Source organism: Lolium rigidum, chromosome 6 (genome assembly GCF_022539505.1).
Source record: "Lolium rigidum isolate FL_2022 chromosome 6, APGP_CSIRO_Lrig_0.1, whole genome shotgun sequence".
Lineage (NCBI taxonomy): Eukaryota > Viridiplantae > Streptophyta > Magnoliopsida > Poales > Poaceae > Lolium > Lolium rigidum.
The window spans coordinates 269,577,304-269,584,694 of NC_061513.1; the positions used below are offsets into that span (position 1 = coordinate 269,577,304).

At 48.7% G+C, this 7,391-nt stretch overlaps 1 pseudogene; it reads left to right on the forward strand.

Annotated features, from left to right (window-relative positions):
* Positions 1 to 5,420: 5,420 nt before the first annotated feature.
* On the forward strand, positions 5,421 to 6,989 carry LOC124664129 (annotated as a pseudogene).
* The last annotated feature ends 402 nt before the right edge of the window (positions 6,990 to 7,391 follow it).

Below are 7,391 nucleotides of genomic sequence, written 5' to 3' on the forward strand. Positions count from 1 at the left end.
ATCTTGGAGATATTTGATTTAGGGTAAATACAACCTTGAAATATTGTCAAGGTGTTTTTAAAGCCCAAATGCATTAATGGACTTATTTTCATTTTAGAAAATAATATGTGTGATTTAAATTCTTATTTAAATCATCAAAGTAGGATTTATTCTTAATTGTCTTCAAAAATTCTGTTTGGTATTTTATTCAAATAGAGAATTTTATGCTGATCCATTTTCATATTTTTAAATTTTTTTTGAGCTTCTAAGCATTTCTTATTAAATTTCAAAGTTTCAGCATATATATGAATTATGAAATACCTAAAATACCCTTGGGCCCCACCTGTCAGGTTGCCCAAAGGGTTGAGTCAAACCCGAGCCGCCCCAACCGGCTCGGTCGGACTCAGACGCGCTCCCCTCTCCTCGCACGCGAAACCCTAATCTCTCTCTCTCGCTCTGGCGACCAGAGTCGCCTCCGCCGTCGCCGATTTATCCCCGCCGCCCCACGCCGTCGCCGGCGACGGGGTGCTGCGGATCTGGGTCGCCGTTCGACGGCGAACCAGATGGTCCGCGCCGATCTGTCGCGGGAGTCGCCGTTCGCTCGCCATCGTCGCTCCAGTGCGCCAGGTCATTGGCGTCCGCCGCCGCCGCGCGTTGGAGAGGCCGTGGCCCTTCATCCAGGCGCCTCCCCTGCGCGTGGTGCAGCGCTAGGTGCGGTGGTGGTCGCCAGGCTTGGCTTGGCCAGGCCTGGTGCCGCCGTGCTCCGGCGCGCGCCGCCTTGGCCGCCATGACCGCGTCGGCCACCTCCTCCCCGGTGAGTTCTTCTCCTTCCCTTCTTCTTCTTCTTCCTCACCTCTTCTTCGTCTAGTTTGACCATGGCCTCGCTTGTCCTCGTAGAGGTTACGGCCGTGCTAGTTGCTTGTGCTTGTTTGTGTTGCTTCGCTGTGCTACTCGCCATGAATTCTTGCTACGGTGCTGCTCTATTCTGCCCATTAGCTATGCTTAATTCTTGCTATCTTGGTTGTGCACATTTCTGTGCATGTTCCAGAGCCTCATGCTTGTTTAATCTTGCATTTTTGGCTCGAATTCATCCCTGTGCCTCTGTTCTAGTTACTGTTCTTGCTAGACATTCATGTGTATTCAATTTGGCTGCCCTGGCTTGATTACCATGTGTATTCCTTGCAATTTGCAAGTTCCAGGGTAATGGTATGCTGTCTCTTGTGCTCAATTTCATGTGTATTCTTGATTGAGCATTACTGCTGGTTTATCTGTATGATTCAGTGATGATCACCAAGTGCTTTACTTATTTATCTTGATCCAGTGGTTCATCCAGCCTTGGATGTGCTTCTGGATACAATCATTTGGTTAGCCATTTGGTTATCTGTGAAACACTTGTGGATTATCTGTGGCCAATTAAATACCTGGTCCATGCTCTGTTGCTTAGTGATGCTCTAGCATGCCCTAGCATGCTATGGCAAGCTCTGATGATCATGTGATCATCAGCAGCTGGTAATTGGCTTGCTTACCTGTGCCTGTGCATTGCTGTTTACCTATCTATGTGTATGTGTGTGGCACGAGATCGGTGCTAGTGCTTGCTCAAGCATCGGTGACACTTGCGATGATCCTCCGGATCATTAGCAAATGTTTATTTCAAGGTTTTCTTGTTGATATCAATTATCTATGTTGTTTTAATTGATGGAGTGGATAATTGATGTGAACTGTACAGTGATGATCATCACAATTGGTTGGATTAGGCTAGATGGATGCCCACAGTGGTTGGGAACCCTAGCCCTTCTTTGAACCCAATCGGGGTGATGATATTTGTATTTGGCTTGTTGGTTTGGCTGATCTAGGGTTTGAGGTGTCCCCGGCGGTATTCATATGCTGCCCTAGGGTAGATCCCCTATTTGGTGGCTTTCTGTGATGGATAGATGCTTACTGGCTAGTCACTTAGTGAATTTCCAGTAGCCTAGATGTTGATAAACAGGATAGGCACTTGTTGCCTGTCCATCTGATGGTTTAGCTAGGCTAATAGGTGCTTTGTAAATTTGGATGGCTACAAGGAGTAAATCCATGCTGGATTTCTCTGGTTTTGACACTGTGTTGTCACAACCAGGTGTTCCCCGGTTTAGTTTCCTTCTAGCCTTGTTTATACTTGCTGGCACCAATTGGTTTAGTAACCAAATGATGATACATCCAGGGTTTTCCTACCCTTACGTGCTCCTGTGATGCAAGCATGCTTAAGTATGAGCAAGATATGATCTTGCTCGGGCTCTTGTGTGGTATACCTCACTCCAGCTCCTAGAAATAGGTGTTGGTGTAGAGGATTGCTTCGTGATGCTTGGTTTGCTTGCCCCTGCTCCTTCTTGCAAGCTTGTGGTGCTTTACTCCATCCGGTACTTGCTCACAGTGTGACGGTTCTTGATGAATCTGTCCCTGGATGGTTTCTGGTGGCTTGTTGTTCTTCCTGTTCTAAGTGTTCTTGTTGTTCTTGGTGAACTTACCCAGGAGCTTGTGTCGATGGAATGTTTAGGGTTTGGATGGAAAAAGGTTTTATATCATCCTCACTTTGCTCTCTGGTCGACAGCTGAGCCTGGCACCATTTTGGTGACTCCCCTGGCTTGTGTGTGCTGTTGTGCATGCACATAGCCTGGTGAGCTGCCTGGTTGTGTGTGTGTGCAAGTGCTGTGCACTTGGGCTTGATTCTATCTATGGCATGGACCTGCTCGGCAGAAACTTGATTAAGGCTATGTGTACTTTTCCTTTCTTTTCATTTTCCATTTTGTCCAATTCTTGTAATATGTTGTAATATTCATTTGTTCCAATTTTGAATATTGTAAGTGACAATGTATCTTGTGTGATTATTAATAAAGCTCAAGTTTTCCTTAATGAGCTTTACTTTATTTTTGTGTGATTTATAGTTCTTGATTAAGGCTAATTGTTTATTAAATTATCTTAAGTTTGAATAATGTGATATTCATTTGATGTTTGAATTTGAAATTCAAATTCAAACTTGGATTGAATTCAATCATACAACTTAATTTGGAATTCAATCATGCAACTTAAGTTTGTGATGCAAACTCTCCCCTCTCTTCTCAAAACCCTAGTTTAGTTGAATAAGGAACAGGTTTGTCGCACTCTCGAAACCCTAACCATGTAAGGTGTCGAGAGAGAAACTTGTCCCCCTTCGATGCAGTTTTTGTTTAAAAGCGCGAAATTTCCCCGGAATTTGCAATGCAATGCACATCCCTTTCTAAAATCTACCCCTCGATCGTCTCTAAACCTGGGACATTACAGCGACCCCGTCAAGATCCCGGATCTGCGCCAAGATGTCAGCCTTGAGGTCCCGCTCCTCCTTCCCAAGGTTGGCTCCCCAACCTCTCAGGAACTGTCTAAGGCCTGCGGCAATACGGTGCCAGATCTCAATCGGGGTACTGACACCGCACTGAATCTCTCAAAAGCCCCTGCCATCGGTGCGCCACCAACTCATGGAAATCCGGTTTCTCTAGCCAACCCTTTTGGAAGAAGAACCGAGAGCTCCTCTTGCCTAACTCCTCCCCGGAGCTAAGGACAAGAGGGGAGTGATCCGAACCAATGATGGTGTCCGCCAAAAGGGAACTTAAGGGGAAGAGACCCTCCCACTCAGGAGACACCAACACCCTGTCTAGGACAAAGATACGGGAGAGAGCTGTCTGTTGGTCCACGTGTATCTCGCCCCCGTCCTGCGGATCTCCCGCAGCGCAAGAGAAGCAATGCAGTCATTGAACCTCTGGACCCGCGGCCAGTCAATGTTGCCATTGTTCTTGTCCTCTGATCCCCTGATCAGGTTAAAGTCCACTCCCACCATCAGCAGAAAGGGGCAAGCATTAACCGCCGCCGAGAGCTCCGCCAAGAAGTTTGCGGACCTTCGGTGATCCGCGGGACCATACTCCACGAAGATCGACCACCGAGAAGTGTTGTCCAGCTGCAGAACATCTGCCCGGATGAAGAAGGCACCCCAATGCCACTCCAAAACCTCAAACGCGTCTTCATTAACCCCAAGGAGCTTGCCTCCCGACGCCCCTGCGCGGGGGTGGATTTCCATGCAAATCTACCATGCGGATCCAGACTTAGAAGCTCCGCGGGTGTGAAAGAGGCCTTGATGGTCTCTTGCAGGCCAACGAAATCAAGCCGCTCTCGGGAAATGAACTCCTTAATCTGCTTCCGTCGTCCCGGCCGACCGAACCCACGGATGTTGTAGAAGCCCGCACGCATCAGGAACAATATTGAAACGTGGAGCACATGACACATTTGATAAAGTTGTGATCAGACCCGTACGACCAAGGAAAGTAGGGGATGCTCAGCCTACCATTGGCGGTGGATAGCTACCTTTCTAGTGAAAAATTTGTCATGTTTTACTTTCAATTGGAACTATAGTGAATTGCTCTAGTTACTGAAATCAATCAGAATCACAGCAACTCAGATAGAGAACAACTGAAGCACACTTGCCAACAGAGTAGAGCATGATCTGCATTCCAAGCATTGTTTCTATGAAAATTCAAAACTCATACGCCGATGCTTTTCGCCTGACAACATGCCAAACTAAGCTCCGACCAGGATCCAATATGTCTACGTTGGGATCACAAACATCTTTAGTTTTCTGAATATGTTCGACATGATCAGGCATGTTCGTAGGATATCCGTGTGGAGATCTATGGCTCTCTGCCGTCTAGCTGTGCGGCTCTCCGCCACCGCCCAAAGGCTGGAATCTAATCCGCCCATTCCATCCATCGGCTGGATCAATTGCTCCTGCCTTTTCAAACCAGTTCTTTTGACCGGGGCATCTGATCTCCCGCTCTCTTATTCGGCATAAAGCCAGCTGATGTATGTTCAGAGAATTCTGGTGTCTATGTTCTTGCCTGAACAATAAGCAGAAATTGCTCTGGGTTTATAAGGAAACTAGACTACTATCTGGAAATTTGCACTTGACTGTAGAAAATATCTATATACGCCTGTACTTCAGTAACTGCTTTATGGTCAGAAACAAATGAAGGAAAAGAGACAAACGCAACCATGTAATATGCCCAGAACTTCACTGACGACATAGAGCAGGTACCTGTTCCCCTGCATCTCCTGAACCTGAACCATGAATATGCTGTCAACTAGCTGCATGGTGTTTCACCAATTCACCATGATCATAAATTCATAATACCGCAGTAATGCATAATACTAGTACGGAACTCATGCCATGTAAAGTTGAACCTGGAGAACATCGGTGACACCGACACATTTTGTCGCTACTGGCGAAGCACACACATCGCCATAGACGAAGCTGTCAAGAATCGAGTTCCATCTATGTTGCAGGCACATAAATAGACGTTGGTGTTCTGAGATTTCTCACAACACCAACCGAACACAACTCCTGTTTGCTGCGTCCAGTACTTCTTAGGCGACTACTGACGATGGACAGCTCTTCCGATGCTCACAGGTGCAGTGGCTACTGGTCTTGACCTTTCTTGTACCCTCCGTTTTAGTAAATAAACTCTGCTACGCTATGCTGCTCAACTGTCATTTGTTTTGCACATTTTGTCTCTAGAATCTAGATGACATGATAAGTTGAGACACATAGTTGGGACATTTCTCAGCTTCTAGTACTCCCTCTAGACCAAATTACGCAAATTTGGGGAAAATACTGACTAAAATCTATCGAGGTTTATTGAATCCGCCCCGCGATATGTAATTTGGATTAAAGAGAGTACAGTAGTAATAATTGATGCAGGAAATTTAAACCATTAATTGAGTTAAGTCTGATGCAGCATGTAGCTAGCAGTTATGTTTCTTATTAATTATGTGCTACATTGCACATTTGCACCATAACACAAACATTTAATGCATGCAACACATATGTTTTCTTTTGACCGATGACTTGTTTTGCTTGCAGCCGGAACAAGTGCGCGGCGTGCTACCGCGAGTTCAACCGGATGGAGCACCTGGTCGAGCACATGCGTCTCTCGCACCATTCGGCGTCTGCGGCAAGCACTGCCGCTCCCTCGACGCCCTCCGCGACCACCTCGGATTCGGCAGCGTCCTCCCCAAGGCCGGCTGCGCGAGTGTCTTCGCCGCCCGCGGCTGCCAGCTCTGCCTCGCGGTCTTCCCTGCCTCTGGCGCCCTCCGTGCCCACCGCGGCGCCTGCCAGCTCTCCAGCGCTCCGACGCAAAGCCAGCTCACCCGAAGTATGTCAAGAATGAGCATCCAGGGAGGCGGCCATGGAGGTGCGGTGGCGCTGGGGTGCAAGATGGTGGGCGGCGGCAGCGACGGGACACTGGACGTGTGCGCGCGCGTGTGCCTCATCGACGAGCACGAGAACATCCTCTTCGAGTCCTTCGTGAAGCCGCTCATCCCGGTGACGTACTACCGGTACGAGATGACGGGGATCCGCCCGGAGCACCTCCGCGACTCAGCGGTGACGGTGAAGCAGGCGAGGAAGCGGGTGGAGGACTTCCTCCTCAACGGCGAGGATCCATGGAAGATCCGCACGGCACGCGGCAGCGCAAGAATCATGGTCGGGCACGGGCTGGACCACGACCTCGACGGGCTGGGCATGGACACGGCGACCTACCCGCCGCTGATGAAGACGAGCAGCAGGCTGATGAGCAACTCGCTCAAGTTCCTCACGAAGAGCTGCCTTGGGTACGAGATACAGAACGGTGGGCACCAGCACCCCTACGACGACTGCGTGGCGGCGATGCGGCTGTACAAGAGGATGCGCGCGCTGAGGCATGGCCTCAAGGGGGAGGTGAAAGGGTGCGCGGGGCCGCCGGCGGCGAGTGTGGCGGAGGCGTTCCCAGCGTGGAGGCAGCGGGAGCTCGAGCGCATGTCGCCGGAGGAGCTTCTGAGGACGTCCAAGCCCGACTACCGCTGCTGGTGCTTGGACGACGTCTAGTCGTGCTGACTGGTCGGCGCTGATTGCTGACGGAGGGAAGCTGCTGCCTTGCCTGCCTACCGAAAAGTCGATTCTTTTTGCCTTATAATTTGCTGATAATAAAGCAAGGTAGTTGCCGTATGACGTGGCAAATAAATCACACGTACTAGTTTGGTCAAAAAATTCGCGCCCAACAGAAACTTCGTTTCACCACATGACCACAACATGAGTTGGTAGAGTATCTAGAAACAGAGATGGGATTTTTTTTTTTTTGAAACAGGGGTAGGGTGAATAGCACCCTAAATTTTCATTCAGCTCATAAACATTGTACAGAGAGTATTATAGTTCTGATAGATGCAACCGCTGAACAGCAAAAGCTACTGGACATGCTAAATTGCTATGAGTTGTGTTCCTGCAAGAACAGATAGGAAATGTTCGCGATGAATGCATTACCTGTTGTGCATGGGCCATTCCATTGAGTTGCCTGCCAACATGGATGATCATGGCCTTG